General features: G+C 45.3%; 1 pseudogene; it reads left to right on the forward strand.

Moving 5' to 3' along the window:
* The window catches only part of LOC102187607, a 171,143-nt pseudogene extending 149,829 nt beyond the window's left edge, over positions 1 to 21,314 (forward strand).

Raw genomic sequence — 21,750 nt, forward strand, 5'->3', positions numbered from 1 at the left:
AATGATAATAATTAGTCATTTGGAATCAACCAAGTATTCTAATCATTTAGGGAGAATTTTATTACAGTGACAGCTTACATAGAGTTAGAGACTCAACTACAATGACGAAGAAGTAGAAAATAGTTTAATTCAAGCCTCTTATTAGGCTTTTAAAACGTCATGTCCAAAATCTATTCAGAGAATTGCTATCAGTTATCTGATCACTCAAAGTGCCTTACAGTTTTTGATTAAAAGTATCTGTCTCCACAAAATGGATTCCACGTTCTTGGTGATCTACGGGAAAAAAAAAGAAAATGTTTTTACAGAGAATGTTAGGATGAAACCAATTTCCAAGGATAATTGAGTGACATGTGAGAGCAGATTCCAAGGTTTAGTACTTTAATTTGGTCTTTTGCTTCTCAGACTTTATTCTGAGAGCCTAAGGGTAGAGTCTGAAGTAATCTCAAAATTGTTAATTCTGCATGTTTTATATTTAGCTCTCATAAAAATGTTCATGCCACGACTTACAAATAACAAAGAAAAGCTAGACTTTGTGGAGTTCACTCCAGGGGAAGGTTAGCTCTTGGGTTCCTCTAGCTGAGAAGGTCTAGTAGAGGACTTTGAACCACAGAGCGGATCTGTGGTCCTCACTCTGTGGAGCTCTGAAGCAACAGAAGTCAGAGAAACAATATGAAACTTGCTCAGGAAACAACTGGCTGTGATTCAGTCCTTGGAGTTATCTCCTGAGGTGTCTGGGCTCAGAGAACAGGAGTCTGAGATGGGTAAAGGTTTGTGAAACTTAGCCTTGGCCTCAGTTAATAAGAAGAAGATTTTTGATGGGAGTTCAGGCAATCCCGGAGAAGGCAATGGCACTCTACTCCAATACTCTTGCCTGGAAAATTCCATGGATGGAGGAGCCTGGTAGGCTGCAGTCCATGGGGTCGCAAAGTCAGACACGACTAAATGATTTCACTTTCACTTTTCACTTTCGTGCATTGGAGAAAGAAACGGCAACCCACTCCAGTGTTCTTGCCTGGAGAATCCCAGGGATGGGGGAGCCTGGTGGGCTGCCATCTATGGGGTCGCACAGAGTCGGACACGACTGAAGAATTCACATGAAGAACTCACAACTCACATGAAGAAACTTGGCAACAGCAGCAGCAGGCAATCCATCTGTTTTCACTACTGTTTATTTAAAAAAAAAAAAAAAAATTCCGGGGGCAGAGCCCTTTCATGTGCAGAAACCAGACAGCTTATCTGCAGCCACCACTGGGAGATGCTACAGTGATTTCTATTCTTCTCATAAAAATTTGATAAAAAACTGCAATTTGAAGTCAGCCCACAGCCATCCCCACCACCCTCCTGCCTTTCAGAAAACGTGGACCATCTTTTCTGGCTTCTCTTTCACTCCTAGTGTGTCACACTAAGAAGATTACTTACCTTCTCGGATCCCAGCCACTTTACTCATTTGAAAAGCATCTGTATTATGGTTGCCAGGAGGAAGGGATAGTTGGGAGTTTGGGATGGACATGTACACACCACTGTATTTAGAATGGATAACCAACAAGGACCTATTGTACAACTCAGGGAACTCTGCTCAGTGTTATGTGGCAGCCTGGGTGAGAAGGGACTTTTGGGGAGAGTGGAGACACATATAGGTATGGCTGAGTCCCTTCACTGTCCACCTGAAACCATCACAACATTTTCTCTTCATTGGATATACAATTAATTTAATTTACCCCAATACAAAATAAATTTTTTAAAATTAAATTAAAAAAAAATCCACATAACTACCTTGGTGAGTATCACCTTGAATTCACGAGCATAAACCTCACTCTCCTAATGCTCTCTCGCTACCATGCTACACGTCAGTAGCCTTTTGTTTTCTACTCTTCTAAAAGTTCATTTTACTTGTTTTCATTTCTCCTCAAACTTCCATCATCTCCTCCTGCATCCTCACTCTTGATTATGATTTTGCTTCCAACTGCAACAATGAAAATTGAAGCAATCAGAGGACAACATAAAAGAAGTGTCCTTCTTCACGCAGGAGTCGGGAGAAAGCTGACGGAACTAGCCCATAGGAAGCCCTGGCAGCCATGCTTGGTGTGAGTCAAGTGCCCAGCGAGGAGCTGTGTTGGTTCCTCCATTCTCAGCTTTCTTTCTGGGTCAGGAACTCTGCACTGTTCCAAAGCTCAGGTTTTTACCATTGTTCAGGCATAGCAAATCAAATAGACATGACTGCCATCAGGAAGACAGTGCGTTCCTTTGTAAAATAGGAGGTGGTGTTTGTTTCCTAATTTATCTGTGAGGTAATATGAGGTACGGACTAAGAGACGTTAGATCAAGAAAACACTGCAAGTTATCATCTTGTTTGAAAAACTAATTTTCTTTTTTTAACCTCACAATCACCAAGTCTGTGTTTCCAGATGTGACTAAGTTTCTTGACTAGGGATACATGAGTGTGCATTCCATCAGTCTTGAAAGAGTCCTGATATGGGGGCCAGGGAGGGGAGTCTGTAGAAAAGTACCAAGGAAAGTAAGAAGTTCATCTGTCATTTTGCAATGGTGATAAGATCATTTTTGTCTCCCTTTCTTCACCATTAAGCAAACTACTTTTAATAAATGCAAAAAAAGAGAAGATAGTGTGTTATACTCACATATCCCAAGAGGAGGGATCACCATGCTATGGGGGGGGGGGTCACCCAGAGAGGTAGGAGGCAGCGAGACGGAGAGGGAAATTGGACCAACGCCTTTATCATGGTTTCCACAGGGAGAAACAGATGAGGCAGAATAAGCAGGCTCTGGATTGGCTATTTTAAATCATTTCAGTAGGCTGTAGAACCTAGAGGTCTCCCTGATTTTCTGAGACCTGGTCTTGGGGTGATTAGAGCAGGAGAAAGGCCATTTTACAAAACAGCCAACACTGAGCCCCTTCCATATGCTGCTCTGGTCCAGGAGCATCTAAGAAAGGGTACAGCACAGTACTTGCATCCTACATGAAAGATGTAAGACGAGAGAAATGTGATTTCTGATAACCCCGATAAAGGCAGGTTTGTGGTAAACGTGCACAGAACGAGCAGGCCGTCAGAAGGAGGAAGTCATCCTAGACTGGCGTGGTTCACAAAGCCTTCCTGGGGAATCTGGCCTCTGCCTGGACGTGAGGAATGTGTCTAGACAGAGGAGAAGAAATTGTGCAGAGGAGAGGAGCGCTCCTTGGAGCCCCAGGAGTACAGGAGGTGTGAGGCTCATAGGGCAGGGGGAGGCCAAGGGCGGGGCGGATGTGTCCTCAGAGCAGAGGGCCCACAGCTCTGTCACTGCTCCACAGCTGACAGCAATTCACCTGCTGGGTAAGGCAGGAGGTCAATTCCAAGTGACCGGCTCTTCCTCTTAACCCACAGGACAGGCAGGGCTTCAGCAGGTAGAGAATCCGCCTGCAATGCAGGAGACACAGCAGATGTTTGATCCCTGGGTGGGGAAGCTCGCCTGAAGGACGAAAATGGCAACTCACTCCAGTATTCTTGCCTGGGAAATCCCATGAACAGAGGAGCCTGGTGGGCTACAGTCCATGGGGTTGAAAAGAGTCGGACACAATTGAGCAACTGAGCGTATGCGCATGCCCGCGCACACACACACACACACACACACACACACACACACACACACACACACACACACACACACACACACACACAGGATGGGCAGCCTGGGAGCAACACTTAGCCTATCTGAGGCCAAAGTGGGGAAATGTGCAGAATAATCCCTACACGAATCAATCAAGCAAACCCTTAGTCAGTTGGTTGCCTTGCTCCCAGCAGCTGCCAAGGTCACCGAGCCCCGCAGGGTATAGGGACAGCCCCACTGTGGGCCCCTGCTTATCTTTGAGGACAAGAAGGGAAACAACCCAGGTCATGCCAGCACTCTCGAAGCAACTTTCTACAGGATTCCCTGCACTGCCACTTCCCCAGAAACCCAGAGACTTAATGGGTCACCTTTCCTGAGCTCCTCACGGTCACCTAGTCACCCTCTCACATCTGGGCCACACCTGAGCTCTTTCTTTGCAGAGATGCTCCTCTGTCTCCTGTGTATTCTCATCTCTCAGCTGAAATGTTATCTTAAAGGTTGAACATGTGCGTGTGCCTAGTTGCTTCAGTCATGCCCAACTCTTTGCCATCCCATGACTGTAGCCTGCCAGGCTTCTCTGTCCATGGGATTCTCTAGGTAAGAATACTGGAATGGGTAGCCTTGCCCTCCTCCAGGGGATCTTCCCAACCCAGGGATCAAACTTGCATCTGCCTTCATCTCCTGCATTGCAAACAGATTCTTTACCCACTGGGAAGGCCTAAAGGTTGAACAGTCTGAAGTTAACCCCATGAGTAATAAACCACTCCATGAAGACCTCACGGTATGCAGATTCATTTCTGTGACGGGTGTGAGGTTAATTTCCTTGCACTTGGAGGCGCCTTGCACCCAGTGTCAAAGGCTTGGCACCTCCATCTGCATGTCTCAGGGCCTCTCAGTGTGACAGCCTTGCTCAGGAAAAGAACAAACCTCGGAGATGAGTCATCACAACAATGGAAACCTGTGCTCCGTTCAGAGCGCATGACTATTCACATTCCATTAAAAAAGTTTTCTCCAGAATTGACACATTCTCTATCACATGATATGACCTCTAATTAAGTTTCCTGGAGCATTTCTTTCCTCTTTTTCTTTTGAGTAGAGGTTTTGCCTGGCGATCTAGAAACTGAGCGTTTCCTGGCCCTGGCGGTGGTGCTATTTGAGGCACACGTCACTGTCGGGATGTGAAGGGGGAAGGCGTGGATTCGGCGCCCTGGTCCTCAGAAAACACTCCTGGACTTTGTGAAGCCCATGGACCTCGAGCCCAGGGATTCCCTATTTCCCTTCTCCAGGGTCACAAGTGAAACTGCCCCAGCAGACAGAGACAGCAGTGTCTGAAATCCTCACGCTGCCCCCGTGGGTCCCAGCGAAACTTCACTGAGCACCCTGCGTGCCTGGCGCCAACGCTAAGCCTGCGGTGTGTTCTGTGAGCCTCATGCAGTCCTGCGATGCCCAGATGGGGAAACCGAGCACCTAAGAGGTTAAGGACTGAGCTGTTTGAGTCGTCGTGTGACTCCAGCAGTGTTCTCAGCCAGGGGGACATTTGGCAACATTGGGGGCGGGACTGGTTGAAGGCAAACACCGTATCTAGTGGGTAGAGATCTGTGGTTTTGTTGCTGTTCACTCAGTCATGTCCGATTCTCTGCGACCCCATGGACCGCAGCACACCAGGCTTCCATCCCGCACTATCTCCTGGAGCTTGCTCAAACTCATGTCCATTGAGTTGGTGATGCCATCCAACCATCTCATCCTCTGTCGTCCCCTTCTCCTCCTGCCCTCAATCTTCAGCTTCAGCATCAATCCTTCCAATGAATATTCAGGGTTGATTCCCTTTAGGACTGATGGATCTGATCTCCTTGCAGTCCAAGAGACTCTTGAGAATCTTCTCCAGCACCACAGTCTGACAGCCCCAATTCTTCGGCGCTCAGCCTTCTTTATGGTCCAACTCTCATATCCATATGTGACTACTGGAAAAACCATAGCTTTGGCTATATGGACCTTTGTCGGCAAAGTGATGTCTCTCCTTTTTGTTAATAATTCACTGTCCAGGTTTGTCATAGCTTTTCTTCCAAGGAGCAAGCATCTTTTAATTTCATGACTACAGTCACCGTCCACAGTACAGGCCTGGGGAACTTCTAAACATCGTGTGTTGCACAGGGCAGCCAACAATGAAGAAGCATCCCAGCCCAAATGTGAGTAGTGTGGAGGTGCAGGAATCTGACTCTGGAGGTTATGCGGGTGACCTGCCTACGGGGAGACAGTGGCATTTTCTGCACAAGGTCTCCTGTCATGATTCTGGTTTCTGTGGAAAAGCGAAGAAGGAACATATTCCTCATTGTTTACAGTTTGGTGCAGATTCACCTTCTCGGACGTGTTAGAGGCCCTGGGAGCCACATGACCCCACTCCCTATGTACCTTCCACCCCTCTTAGACCATTCCAGACTGTAGCAAGGGTGATCCTCAGAGATGGGGTCTCCTCCAGTCCAACCCACCCTGATTGCAAATCACAGGGACTGCACAGACCTGTCCCCTGTCCCCAAGCCCAGGACCCATGCCCTGGGGCTATGGCTGCTCTCCTGAGAATCCTCCAATTGAACCAAAATATCCTCGATATCTAATCTGTCAAACCAGCTCTTCAATTTCTCAGTATGTATTCCTTTTTCTTTAATTGCAGGATAATTGCTTTACAATGTTGTGATATTTTTCTGCCATCCAACAACTCGAATCAGCCGTAAGTGTAGACATATATCCCCTCCCTCTTGAGCCTCCTTCGCCTCTCATTTCCCGCCCCTCTAGGTCAGCATGAGCACTGAGCTGAGCTCCCTGTGCTATACAGCAGCTTCCCACTCGTGATCTGTTTCACACATGGGAGTGTTTAGATGTCAACGCTACTTAGCATGGATTCCTAATGCAGAGAAGTCTTCAACACTGGGGTGTAGGGAGCAGAAGATTCAAGGAGGTGACTGCTGGGAGGAGAGGTGACAGAATTAAGATACCTTTATGCACTTCATGCCTGGAGCGATCCTGCTCAACCTCTGAGCCGTCAAAGGAGAAGGATGGATTCCCCAGGATGAGCTAGACTCAGCTGCACACTTGTGCCCTTCTGGCTTTTCCTTTTCCCTCTGAGAACCCCACTCCAAACGCCGTGTCCCCGTGTCCAGTTTTATTACATGGGGTCAGGTGGGGAGGGAGGAGGATGAACCAGCGTCTCTCTCCCTCCATCCCCCTCTCCACCCCACCCCCAGGCACTCCAAGGCCAGCCAGCTGCCTTGGGGTGCACTGTCCCCATCTCGCAGGATGTCTGGCCTGGGAAGAGATTGCTGCTGGGCTCAAGAGTGAGCATCTCGTCACTGAGACGGCATCTGTTTTGCCTCAGGGGAAAAAGAGGAGGACGGTTATTCTTTTTATTGTGAGAACACTAGGCTGTGCCAAGGACATATTCCAGCACTGGGGAATTTCAAAAGCTGCTTTCTTTCCCCTCCTTGCGTCTCTCCCCCTACGTGAGATCTCCAAGGCCAGTTCCTGGCATAGTAGTTGTGACAAGGATCAAAGTGACCCTTTCTGTTTCATTAATTATGTTTTAGAATTTTTTTTTTAATAAAGATTCTTACTGGTTGTGGATCTGTCACCCTCTTCCATTTCCATGCAGGGAAATCTGCATGAACGTTAGTATCTGACCATCTGCTGCATATCCAAAACAGAAAACAGTAAGCCCAAGGGCAGCCTTTTTCTCTTATTTTGTGCAACTTTACAGAAAACAACTTCTCAAATGGGGGGGCCTTACTGGACACGTGACGGGAATACAGAAGCCTGTTTTCACACACAGCCCCCACCGGCTCTGTGCACTGCTGGCCCCAGAAGCACGGTGACTTATGCCCTTCCCGGCTTGGATGGGGGCTGGGCCAGAGGAAGACACTGCCCAGACTCTGGGTGGGACAGGGAAGGGTGAGCTGGCTGCCCCTCGGTGCCCTTCTGTGCTTGGACTGAACTGAGCTCCCTTCCACTGAGGTGAGCAACCAGCATCTGTCATGTTCATTTTCTGTTGTTGATCTTTCTTACTCTCCATCCGCTCCATTAACCCACTCAATGGCGAGCAGGGGAAAGGCCTGGTAAACCTGCCGTTTCACACAATAGCGGTGCCTTAAGACATCCCAGGTGGCTCAGCAGTAGAGAATCCACCTGCCAATGCAGAAGACCCAGGTTCAATCCCTGGGCCCAGAAGATTCCCTGGAGGAGGGCATGGCAACCCTCTCCAGTGTTCTTGCCTGGAGAATCCCATGGACAGAGAAGCCTGGCAAACTGCAGAATAGGGTTGCAAAGAGTCAGACACAATTGAGTGACGAAACAACAACAAATACAAGGTTTCCCAGGACCTCCTTCCTTCTCCAGTTTGTCCTGCCCCAAGGACACCTGGCTGGGGAGAAGTATGCGCTTCTGGGCAATGGTGGCCATGGGCTTAGGTCTGGGGATCAGTAGGCCTGGCTGTGCTGTCTGGGCCCTTGCTGACCTCCATAGGAGTGGAGAGAGGATACAGATTCTGATAAACGCTCACACTCCTCACATCTGCTCCTGCACCCCCTCCCCCAGCCCCCACCCCTGGGTATATCAAGGTTGGGCTCTCTTTGTCAGTCTGACATCCTTCTGGTGCTGACACTGCCCTGCATTGGTTCTCATGGGCACTGGGCATCCCATTCCATGTGCCCTGCAGCCCTTGATAGTGGGTCATGACACTCTCTATGCAAGCCTCTTGGGTACTCACCTAGAGCTTCAACATCAGCCACCCTGTTGGTCTTCTGGGTACATGAGAACTCCGAGACCCCTCCAGGCCACCCAAGGTCAAAACACTAAAATTAGATGCCTTTGTCTATGTATGCCGAGCTGCCACTCTCTTTATTCTGATGTGGCTACGGGATGCTCCCAGGACACCCCCAGTTCCCAGCGGATAAATGGGCTAAGAGCCTGGCTTTCAGCTACACTTTCATCCACCCAGCACCCTCTTGTTTCTACAGTGTGGGCTCAGCATGGGATTAATGCCGCACTCAGGGGCTTCCAGCTGCCTGCCTCCCCTCCCACAAGCACAAGCCAGAAGGAGGCTATTGAGAAGATTCTTTGTCACAATGTCCCCCGTGCTCCTAAATGAGCGTCTGCCTGTCACCTTTCCTAGAATCTCAATGACTGATGACGTAGAGTGAGAAAACCAGCTTTCGAGTAAGAGAAAACCCCAAATATTATCCCCATGGTATTTCTTTCGGGCTTTCAGAAAGTATCACAGAGTTGTTGTTGTTGTTATTGTTGTTGTTGTTTTGTTGCTGGTCAGTGACTCAGCCGTGTCCAACTCTTTCCAACCCCATGGACTATAGCCTGCCAAGCTTCTCTGTCCATGGGATTCTCCAGGCAAGTATGCTGAAGCTAGTTGCCATTTCCTTCTCCAGGAGATCTTCCCAACCCAGGGATTGAACCTGTGTCTCCTGCATTGGCAAGTGGCTTCTTTACCACTGAACCACCTAGGAAGTCCCAAAGAGTCATTAGTTATTGTTAAAGCAAAAAAGAAACATGGTCTTTCATTTCCATGTCATTGAACTTAAGTAATCAAACACTGTGATGGGACAGGAATGATTTAGGGGAATTTCTCACAGTGGCAAGATATAAGAGCTAGAAGTTCTGAGTGCAAAGACCATTTAGCACATTTCCATTGTTAAGATGAGAAAGTTGCATTGCTGCCAGGTTAAATGATTTATCCTTGGTCCCAGGTCCAGTGAGAGAGTTAAGAACAGAAACCACATGTGCTTGACCACCTATAAAATCAAATAAAAGCCTTCCCATAACTTCCAGTAGTAACCTGTAGATAAAAGGAAAGACAACACAAAAAGCATGTCTGGCCAAGGCAAGGTACAGGCTCAGAAAACCCAATGTCCTAGAACAAGTGCAAACTGGGGGGATCTGGAGGGGCCTGGGGTCCCCAGATGATCAAACACATCACAGAAAACATCATGCCATATTGGTCCACTTGTTGAACAGATCCTTACTAACACTGCTCTAGGTACCAGGCACCACAGCAAGTCCAGGCAGGGTCATAGGGAAGAATGAAATAGCCGTTTGTAGCATCCAGGTGCCCAGACCCTCAGCCTCCCAGAGGGAGTTCACTTCCTTCTAAAGATGCTCACTCCACATTCATGACTTTGTCCGTCAGAGACCTCTTGTCCACATTTCACCCTACAACAAAGCACTGTCCACTGTATAAGAATTAAAAGACTGATATTATGAGTTGTGTAAAAATACACATATTTGATCCCAACCTGCACCATTTTTAAAAACAGTCACATGCCACCCATTCTGAAACATTATTCACTGAAACAGACCACTGTGGTCTTTAAGGACAAAACAAATAAGGCTTAAACAATGCCAACTGATACCCAAAATCCCTCAACAGATGAGCAACAGGGCTGAAACTAGAACTCACATCTTCTGTTTCCTAGTAACTCTATTCAGTAACATCTCACTGTCAACCAATAGGCCTCCAACTCCCTCCTAAGACCATCTAGACGTCAAATGATGAGACATCACACAACCAGTGTGCTTCATTCCCCATCGATTTGACTGGAAATGTTGACTGCAAGCAAAGCCTAGATTTCAGCATCTTTTCTCTGGGAAAAATCAAATTTAAAAATTCAACAGTCATTTTGACAAAACAATACAATATCCTCAGCCTGATTCAAAATTAATATGTTGCCAGATTTTTTTCTCCAAGGAAAATTACAGAAATGTCATAGAATTGATACCTGCATTGGAGGGCAATGAGGGAAAAGGAGAAATCTTGCCAACTCTTAGAGTTTCTGATCTCATCAGTACATTTTTACCTGAATGGTTGTCACGGAGATATAAGCTACCTTGGTCCTCCAAATGAAGCTAGTAAAATAGGTGTTGTGACCTTAAGTATTGCAATCTTCCCAGGTGGTACTAGTGGTAAAGAATCTGCCTGCCAATGCAAGAGACATAAGAGACATGGGTTCAGTCCCTGGGTCGTGAAGATCCCCTGGGGAAGGAAATGGCCACGCACTCCAGTATTCTTGCGTGGGAAATCCCATGGACAGAGGAGCCTGGCAGGCTACAATCCATAGGTTGCAAAGAGTCGGATACAACTAAAATGACTTAGCACATAGTTCTTACACTTTAATGGGGCATCCCTGGTAGCTCAGATGGTAAAGAATCCACCTGCAATACAGGACACCTTGATTTGATCCCTGGGTTGGGAAGATCCCCTGGAGAAGGGAATGGCTACCCACTCCAGTATTCTTGCCTGGAGAATGCCATGGACAGAGGACTGTGGTAGGCTACAGCCTATGGGGTTGCAAAGAATCAGACACAACTGAGTGACTAACATATATACACACACACACACATACACTTTAATTTATATTTACCAGCATTATCATGAATTAGCTTGAGTTGTGAACCTCCTTCCAAAAAACACTGTGAACAGAAGTTTAACAGTTGTGAGTTGTACTTAGTTTTGCCCACAATGGTTCCAGAAATTTTCTTCCTAGGCACTTGCTTTCATTTACCACTGATTATCAAATTATTTCAAATTGAAAGTATTTTTAAAGACACTATGTATTCTGTGTCTCATATATCAGCAGGTGCTTACATTACTCAGAGTTTTTGAGTCATGAGAAAGTTAATTACAACAGCCTTCATTATTTCTCTGCAACAATAAAAATGGACCCTTAAAAATACCATTGGGGGGGATTAACATTTGATGCATGGATAACAATAAGCAGTGATTTTTTTTTAAGTCTGCTGTACTAAATCATATAATTGGACACAAAAGATTCAGGTGCAATTTGTTTTTGTAATTGGTTTCTAAGCAGTATAATTTTTAATTATGCACAGAGAGTTCAATGTTCATTTGCTGAATTTTTAAGCTGCAATTTTTTGTTTCTACCTGCAGCTCCTTTGTTCAGGTTTACCTCTCTTTGACATGAAACTTGAAAGTCATGCAGTCATGTCAACTCTTTGCAACACCATGGACTATACAGTCCATGGAATTTTCTAGGCCAGAATACTGGAGTGGGTAGCCTTTCCCTTCTCCAGGGAATCTTCCCAACCCAGGGATCGAACCAGGGTCTCCTGCATTGCAGGTGGATTCTTTACCAACTGAGCTGTCAGGAAAGTCCATTATTTGTATTCCTAACTCAATAATAGATCCACAGCTTACTCTTTTTTTTTTTTTTTTTTTTTTTTGGTGCAATGGTAGGATGAAAATATGTGGCTTTGGAAATACAGCATCCCCCTGGAGATGAAAGTAGGAATAGTTTTCTCTAATGAGAACATTATCTCTAGAACAGTTTATGATGGTCCCTTTCTTTCTTCAGGCCAGGAGCAGCTGCCTTCTGTGCCTGATGGAATTATCTGTGTGCATTGTGTGATGGTCACCAGTGATGCTCTTTCTCTAAGGGCATTCACACTGCGTTGCCTTCTCCAGCTCTAACTCGGTAGGAAGCCCACGGCCCAGCTGGTGGTGGCTGACTTGACAGCATCATCTCTCTTGTCCCCAGTGTTGGTTTCCCAGATTGAGTCACCTAGAAATATGTCAGCTCATTTACAGAACCCAACTCAACTTGCAACTGGCTGATTTGAGTGAAAAACCAACTTACAGTGGGAAATAATACTTCCTAGTATAAATTTTTCTGGGACATGAACATTATGATCTGAAGATGTCTTGAGGAAAAGAGAGATTATTGATAATAATAACACGCGTGGGTGTTCAGGCATTGATTTGTGTCCAGCTCTTTGTGACCCCATGGTCTCCCACACACTAGGCTCCTCTGTCCTCCATTATCACCCAGAGTTTGCTCAAACTCATGTCCATTGAATTGGTAATGCCATCCAACCATCTCATCCTCTGTTGTCCCCTTCTCCTCCTGCCCTTAATCTTTCCCAGCATCAGGGTCTTTTCCAGTGAGTCAACTCTTTGCATCAGGTGGCCAACGTATTGGAGCTTCAGTATCAGTCCTTCCAATGAATATTCAGAGTTGATTTCCTTTAGGATTGAGTGGTTTGATCTCCTTGCTGTCCAAGGGACTCTCAATAATAGCATAGCGATAGCTGATAACTGACGTGAGAGAAAGGAAGAATGGTATCTGACACATGTTAGAACTGTGAACCTAAGAAAGCACTGACCACCAGTTTCCTCCACATCCTCCGTTTTCAGACCTTGAGGGTCCTCTCCCTTTCCTCTGATTGTAATAATTATGTTGTTTCCAAAAGACCTGCCAAAACTGCCCTTAGAAAAGAAAAAGTCATGTTATAAAAACAGTTAATGCAAATGTGTATGTCACCTTGCTAGTTATAGCCGTGAAACCTAGAACAACCTGGTACAATGGGAAGATGACAAGCTTCAGTACCAGACCACTTCTGCTCAGGACGAGACCCTGTTCAGCCCTGGCACTGCCAAGCATAAACTGTGCAACCTCAAGACCCTTTCTAAACTGGAGAGTGTAGCACAAACGTCCAGGATTGTTGAAAGAGTTGTGAAAAAGTCCATAAAACACCTAGAGCCTGATACTCAAATGGTACTCAGGTTATGATAGTTATTATTATTGTTACAGATAAACTATGCTTCAGTTTACTCAGTGGAACAACATGTGGCCACGGTAATAAGGCTGATAGAGTATAATAAAATAGAAAGTTTAATGTTCCATTGATCCATGAGAAATCATAAAACAAAATTATTTTGTGTGTTAGAAAATAATTGCATAGAAACAAAGAGCAAAAAAATATGCCTAATCATTAAACTTGTGTATTTTGGAAGGTGGACTTTAGCTTTTCTTTTCCTAATCAGTTATTTTTTAATTACCAGATTTTCTCTGTTGATTACAGGTATGTATTTTCATAGGAGGAGATGTAGGTTTATTGCATTTTAAGAGCCTCCTCACCAGGTTAGCATCATATGCTCACTGGTGGCTCTTTATGGCAGAGATTATCTTGCTGAGTCTTTCTGTGGCACTATAATGGGTATATTATTATTATTCCCATTTTACAGAAAGGTTAAGAAGATCGTGAAGCTTGGAAGCAGCAAAGCCAAGATTGAAGCCGGAGAGTATGACCTGGTGTCCATGTGCTCTGGCCCACCTGGCTGCCACAGGTCAGCTCTGAAAGGGCCGAGGGGACCCATAATCATCCATAATCTAAGCAGGAGTTCCTGAATAATCGCGGATTATCATGACGAGTTACTAAGAGAAGGAGACTTGAGGAACTGGAGACAGTCATGAAGAAGCTTGTGGTACCCCAGGGTCCGCAGGATATGCTGCAAAAGCATGCTGATCCTCACTATCTACCGTCCTGAGCTGCTTCCTCTATGCTCCTAAATTTCCTGTCTTCTGCTTCCTCCCACAAGCAAAGGCTTTGAAGCAGAATCACAAAAGAAATTATTCCAGTTCCCAGTACAGATTGCCAAGGAAAGTCACATCTCCTGGAGAGAAGAATGAGAAGAGGAACTCCATCAGCTCTCTGCATCAGCTGTTCCTGCACCGGATTCTACTTTTCAGAGGCTCCGATATCTGTCACCCTGAGTGAAAACAGATGTATTCCAGGCACATTTCTTTCTGTGCATTTCCTTTCGTTTACGGAGTGTATAGCTTAGATCCTTTGAGCCCAAGAAAATAAGCCACTCCTGACAGAGGAGAGTTTCGAAGACAGATTACCTGGCCCACCATCCACATTTTACAACCACATATCTGTGTCCTCTGCCTCTTTGCTATTTAGTATAACAGCCAAAAACAACAGTGTTGTGAAAAGTGGATTCCACCATATCTCCAAAATCGCAATAGCCATGTATCTTAAAAAAGATCCTGCAATAAGATTAGCACAGATTCATTGTTCTAATTTAGATACAAATTTCCTTTTAACATGTTTGGTAATATTTTCTAAAATTTAAAAATTTTTAACTGTGTTATTGTCAAAGTAACTCTGTGTTTGAAATATAACTGTTTAGGAAAAAGAAAAAGAAATTTTTTCCAGAAAAGAATGAAATCATGTGAGTAATAATACTGTCACACTTTGAAACTCAAAGCTCTGCATTTTCTGTCTTTTAACAAAGAAGAAAATGCCACCTTATTTTGAAATGTTCTGAACTTATCAAAAAACAGGCAAAGAAATGGCTTCTCTGATGTAAAATGAATTCGATTGACAGGCTTTTTCTAGGGAAGGATTATAGCCCTTCAAAATCGCGTGATTTCCAGTGACATATGCACTTTTATTTCACACCTACTTTTGAAATAAGCTGATGCTCATACTCTTGGGTAGAACAAAGGGGAAAGAAGGAAAAATATGTACGTGTATTTTATTATTAGTTAGATGTTAACATTAAAGCCATATTTGGTTCCTGGCTGAAAAACAGCTCCCTGAGATAAAAATCAACCTACCACAATGAAACAGAAACAGTGCCCTTTTTATCCAGTCCAGGGTATAATCTCTGATGGTCAGCTCCTCTACTTGTGAAAGTGTTAGTCACTCAGTCATATGCGACCCTTTGCAACCCCATGGACTGTAGCCTCCCAGGCTTCTCTGTCCATGGAATTCTCCAGGCAGGAATACTGAAGTGGGTTGCCATTTCCTTCTCCAGGGGATCTTTCCAACCCAGGGATTATACCCAGTCTCCCAAATTGCAGGCACATTCTTTACGGTCTGAGCCACCAGGGAAGCCCCAGCTTCCCTACTTATCCACCTAATGTCAGAATCAAGAGCAGATGTGCCCAATTATTCCACACAAGAAAGAGCCTCTTAGAACAGTAGTCCCCAGCCTATTTTGGCACCAGGGACCAGTTTTGTGGAAGATAGTTTTTTAACCACCAGGATGGGGAGGGTGGTGGTTTCAGGATGATTCAAGCTCGTTACATGTATTGGGCACTTTTTTTCTGTTCTTATTACATCGGCTCCACCTCAGATCATCAGGCATTAGATCTTGGAGGCTGAGAACCCCTCTCTTAGAGAAAGGTAAATAGCTAAAAGATAAAGCGCTCTCTTCCGCTGTCACTGAAATCAGTTCATTTCCAGGTGGAAACACTTCAGCACCTTTGTCGCTGCTGCTCCCTCCGCCGGAAATGCTTGTCCTCTGGTTGTCCCCACTTCATGGCCCTTCTCAGGCTTCAGAGAGGAGTCCACCTCCTCGGAGAGGCCCTTCCCCGTCACTTCACCTAAAATAAGCCTGAAACAAGGTTCTCTCTCCCAGAACCCCATGCCTTGTCTCCAATGCTCTCATCACATCTGTAATTACTTTGTTATCCCATTGATCCTTTGCATGTTATCACCACCCTCAAGAAATTGTAGTCGTCCAGAACCTGAAGGGCCTGGCACACCTGGGCAAGTACTCAGCAACCTTCTGCACTCCACCAAAAGGCTATAGTCTTTTCCCAAGAAGGGTGGTCTCAGATGCTCCATTTAAGACTCCATATGTTCGTGTGCCCACACTTGGGCCCTTTGCTATAGGCAGAACACACGAGGCAGCAAATGTTTCTCCAGGAGCTGAAAAAAAAAAAAAAAGCCTGGCAAAGGCTTCTGATACAGCAGTCAGTCAGGGACCAAGAAGGGGGCAATCCCAAGAAGAGGAGGGGAAGGCTTCCCTAGTGGCTCAGTGGTAAAGAATCTGCCTGCCAATATAAGAGATGCGAGTTTGATCCCTGGTCCAGGAAGATCCGACATGCGGGAGCAACAAAGCCTGTGCCCCACAACTACGGAGCCTGTGCTCAATAGAACTGGGAGCCGCCACTGCTGAAGCCTGTGCTCCACAAGAGAAGCCCCCGCGACGGAAGACTGCACACCGCAGCTAGAGAGAAGCCCACCCCCTCTGAAACTAGAGAGAAGCCTGCACAGCCACAAAAGACCAGCACAGCCAAAAGCAAACAAATCTAAAAAATGTTTTCAGGAGAAGGGGAACCTTAACCCAGGTCTGCTGTGCATTCCCACTGCTCCACTGGGAGCCAGAGAGAGCTCCCTGAAGAAGGGGTTCCCTGGGAACCCTGCTTCTCCCTCACAGCCTTGAAGGTTTTAAATTCTCATGAACTGCAGGTCCAAGGAGGAAACACAAGAGAGTAAACACTACTTTTAGCTTCTGCAAGTGGGTTTATCATTCCCTCCCCAGCCTATTTGGATATCAATACATAATACATCTGGAGAAGGAAATGGCAACCCACCCCAGTATCCTTGCCTAGAGAATCCCATGGATAGAGGAGCCTGCGGGGCTGCAGTCCACAGAGTAGCAAGAGTCAGACACGACTGAGTGGCTGAGCACGCATGCACTTGAAATATTAATACAAGGCTCCCTCACCGGAGCCCTCCTGGGCTCAGGCCTCTGGAACTGGGCTTGCTCTTAGGGGACTGATCCCATCACCAGCACCCACTAGCTGACGATTTTCCCCAGGGAAGTTTCATGCTATTTCAGATGTCTTGCACTTTGAGTGAAAAAGTCCTTAAAGGAAAAGAGACAAAATTACACCATAAATTCAGTAGGCATGTCATCCTTTCCCTCCAGAAAAAGGAAAAATTATCCAAGGAAAAGGGTGAAAGAGGAGCCCTTCTAAACACCCTGCCTTCACATGGAAAAAAATAGGAATACAAAAACTGATAACAGCAGAGCCTGCAACTTGACAAGGGTGTGTAGGAGAGGTGGTGAGCAATGCTGAAATTCCTTCAGGTATTTGCAGAACTTCTGAGCTAAAGTCAAAAGCTAAAATTATCAAGAAAAATACAAAGTATTTTTAACTCCACATAAATTAACAATGTGCCTATTTCGATTCTATTGCTTTTGGGATGACTAGGTCCGTTGGAGATTTTTTTAAGTAACTTGAGATTTCCAACATGAATTTACTATTTCAGGAATTGTGGGGTTTGGGTTTTTCTTTTTTCCACTGCAAGATATCTTTTTATGTCACCAAGGGTATTGTTACTGGCCACTGCCAAAGCTTAGTGGAAGTTTCCTATCTTATATTCTAAACGGTTGCATTATTTGTTGGTAATCGTACGTATTACCTGCCATTTGTATGGGCAAGATTTCAAAATGCCTCGTTAAGAAATAATGTGGTTGCCCCAACCATGAGGAACTCCCATTAGCATGATTCACAGAAGTTGGCTTTAAAGTCCTGTAAAATATTGCCGCATGGGGTGGGGAGGGTAATGGGAGGGGGGGTAGGATGGGGGGGACATGTGTATATCTACAGCCGATTCATGTTGACAGTATGCAAAAGCCATCACAGTATCGTAAAGTAATTATCCTCCAATTACAATAAATAAATAAAAATATATTGGTGGCTTTTTACTACAACTCCTTGAAAAGAGTCTTTTTCCATAGATAAATTTTTAAAAAGTAAGACATAAAAACACAAGCCATTTCAAGAAATTTCCTATTGCTTTAAGTGAAGAGGAATTGAAAAGAAAAGGAGGAGAAGGTTTCAGGCTGGAAGAACATGCGTAGGGGTATGTTGTGGACTGAACTGCATGCCCCCCCACCAAAATTCGTATATTAAAGACCTAATTCTCTGGGAGGTTATTGGATTTAGATGAGGCCATGAGGATCTGAAGAATGATAAGATCAGTGTCCTTATGAGAAGAACAAGAGATAGGACTTCCCTGGTGGTCCAGTAGTTAAGAGATCAACTTCCAGTGCAGGGGATGGGGTTTGATCCCTGGGCGGGGAACTGGGGAACCAGGGCTTCCCTAGATGGCAATGCCTGCCAATGTAGGAAACTCAGGAGGTTTGGGTTCGATCCCTGGGTCAGGAAGATCCCCTGGAGGAGGAAATGGTAACCCACTCCAGGATTCTTGTCTGGAAAAGCCCATGAACAGAGGGGCCTGGTAGGCTACAGTCCCTGGGATCACAAAGAGTCGGACACGACTTAGCACACACTCTTAGGGAACTAAGATCTCACAGGCTAAGGGTAACTAAGCCCACATGCCGCAGCTACTGAGACTGAACTCTCTAAAGCCTATGAACCACAATTAGAAAAACCCAGGACTCACAACAAGAGAAAGCCCCTGGGCACCACAACAAAGGCCCAGCACAGGCAAAAAAAAAAGAGAGAGACACCAGAGATCTTTCCCCAGGGCACAAAGAGGTCACAGCACGTGACAAGGTTGTAGCTTTCCATAAACCAGGAAGGGACCTCAGCAAGAACAGAATGTGCTGGTACCTTGGTCCAGGGCTTCCTGCCTCCAGAACGGTGAGAACTAAGCATCTGTTGCTTCAGCCCGTGGTATTCTGTTACAGCAGCTTGAGCTATAAGACAGGATATCTGCTGGGAGAGCAGCAACAGCATTTGAAGGGAATTTTAAACACCCCTCAGAAAGCAACAGATAGCTTCAGCCTTGTCACAGAAACAGAATCATCACAATGAAGATTGTCCAGTATCATGCCTCCTGGACCCTTCGTGTCTCTTCAGGTAAAGCCAGGAGAGGCTGTGGTGTAAAGTGCTGCCTCACCCCAAGGCTACAGAGGAGCCTGGAAAAAGCAGTACTCTCTCACAGCTGACTTCAGAGAGGACTCGTTCTAGACATTGTTGTTGCTTAGTTGATTAGTCTTATCCGACTCTGTGACTCTGTGGGCTACCCATGGACTATAGCCCACTGTCCATAGGATTACCCAGACAATAGTACTAGAGTGGGTTGCCATTTCCTTCTCCAAGGAATCCTCCAGGCCAGGGATCAAACCCTCATTTCTTGCATTGGCAGGTGGATTCTTTACCACTGAGCCACCAGGTTCCACATAGTAAGTTAAAACATCTAGAGTTAAACAGAACTTAACTGTGGCAGAGGGCATGGCAACCGACTCCAGTATTCTTGCCTGGAGAATCCCATGGACAGAGGAACCAGGCAGGCTATAGTTCATGGGTCACAAAGAGTCGGATATGACTAAAGTGACTTAGCATGCACATAGTTTAGACATACAACATACAGATACTCTGATAGTTCTAGATCTTAAGTAACCGATGAAAAACCTAAGTAAAATATTTTATTAATGTACCATAAAGGGAAATAAACTGATACAAATCTCAGCCTAGATTATATCTTAATCTATTGATGATGCCTTATATATGACCCCATGGTCCACTGTCTAAACTTAACAGACAATATATTTGCAGAAAAAGAAAATGAGTAACAGTTTTCACAGTCAGGAAAGGTAGAATGATTGAGCAGATAGTTACTAGTATCTGTATGTAAAATTTTGTTATATTTAATTGCATCGACTTTAGTTCCAGTTTGGCCTTCTGGTCTCGGTAGCCTCCTTCTATAACTGTTGTTGGTATTGTTTAGTCACTTAGTCATGTCCAACTCTTTGAGACCCCATGGACTGTAACCCACCTGGCTCTTCTGTCCATGGGATTTCCCTGGCAAGAACACTGAAATTGGTTGCCATTTCTTTCTCCAGGGTCTTCTATAGTTAAATTGTCACAAATGCTGTGGAGTTGCTGACAAAACCTCAGAAATATGCTGTGGTATATTCTAATTATATAAATCTCTTAAACTAAAAAAAAATAAATATTAAAAAATGAAATCAAGCTGTCTATTTTATTAAAGCCATATTGAGCTGTTAACATCTTACCACTTTGTTAAGAGGGTTATGACTATACCAGAAAGAGGCTGTATCTAAATACCAAGGCTAATGTCATCAGCTTAGCATTATCAAATCTCCCAGACAACTGAGCTTAATCTTCTGTTATTTTGTGTCGTGTACAATTTCAAAGTATCCAAGGTTTTTCTAATGCTCTCCTCTTCTCCTAGATGCAATAAGCTTTCCTCCCTTTCATCAAATCTTGAGAAATAGTAGCACTAGCAATGCAAACTTGCTGGACTTCCCTGGAGGCCCAGTGGTTAAGACTGTGTTTCCACTGCATGGGGCACAGGTTCAATCCCTGGTCAGGGACTTAAGATCCCATATTCCCTGAGTGAGGCCAAAAAAAAAAAAAAGAATGCAAAGTTGCTCAAAGAGCACTGAGGCAAAATGCTTATTCCTCTTCCATTTATTCCACAAACACCTGCTCTGTGTCCTTACCTGTCTGAAGTTTCTAGCATATCTATCAAACAAGGACAGTTTGTGTCTGTCCCTTGTGCTTGAGGGATAATCCAATAATGCGCATGTTGGCAAAAGCAGGCCCCTAAAAAATCATCCAATCTGGTCTTGATGACTATTTCCTCTTCTATTTATTGTGGAATCCAGTGCCAGTTAATACTTCCAAGAGCACCGTATCACTTCCGTTCCAGAGAATGTGCAGTTGCTTCCTACTAACCAGTAGCTCCAGCCACTGGACTGAGATTCCTGACTCTCCAGAATGCACGGCCCTCCAGTCTCTGCTTCTGCTCTGCCAGCATGCATCTCCCCGTACTTCTCCAAATGAACTCTAAACCCCAGCCAGGCCAAGCTTCTTACTGTTTCCCTGCTTGTGCTTTTTCTCATTGACAAGGACCTTACCTCAAATGCTCCTTGGTCCTCCCCACCCCCACACACGGCCCAGCTTGGAGGCCATGGACACCTTGAACTTGAACTCAACACCTTGAATTTCAGCTCCCCATTTGGTGCCATGGGAACAAAACCGACTCTGATTTCATTGACCTCATTAAAGGAAACAGGATGCAAGGAGTGCCTGGCCCAAAGGAGACCCCCACCCCCAGGAAACATCGCCCTCACCTATCCTCCATTTGCCAAAGCCCTGAACATCCTTAGGACTTCCTAGGTAGCTCAGGGGTAGAGAACCCAGATGCCAGTGCAGGAGACACAGGAGACATGGGTTCAATCCCCGAGTCAGGAAGATCCCCTGGAGGAGGAAATGGAAACCCACTCCAGGACTCTTGCCTGAAAAATCCCATGGACAAAGGAGCCTGGCAGGCTAGTCCATGGCATTGCAAGGGTTGGACACAACTGAGCAGCTGAGCACACACAGCCATCCTAACCCTGGCAAGTAATATGCCTTCAGTAATCATGCTATGACTTGAGATACAGTGAGAATTCTTCTTATGGAATTGTCTTCACGACTCTGTTAGAAATCCATTCCTCCTGCCAGTCACAGAAAACCAGATGAAAGATGCTTAGCAAGCCACAAGAATATGTTGTTCATGTAACAGGACGTCCAGAGGCACCCAGTCCAAGGCTGCGGTGGTCATTCTGTGACG

This window comes from Capra hircus, chromosome 14 (genome assembly GCF_001704415.2).
Source record: "Capra hircus breed San Clemente chromosome 14, ASM170441v1, whole genome shotgun sequence".
NCBI classification, from domain to species: Eukaryota; Metazoa; Chordata; class Mammalia; order Artiodactyla; family Bovidae; genus Capra; species Capra hircus.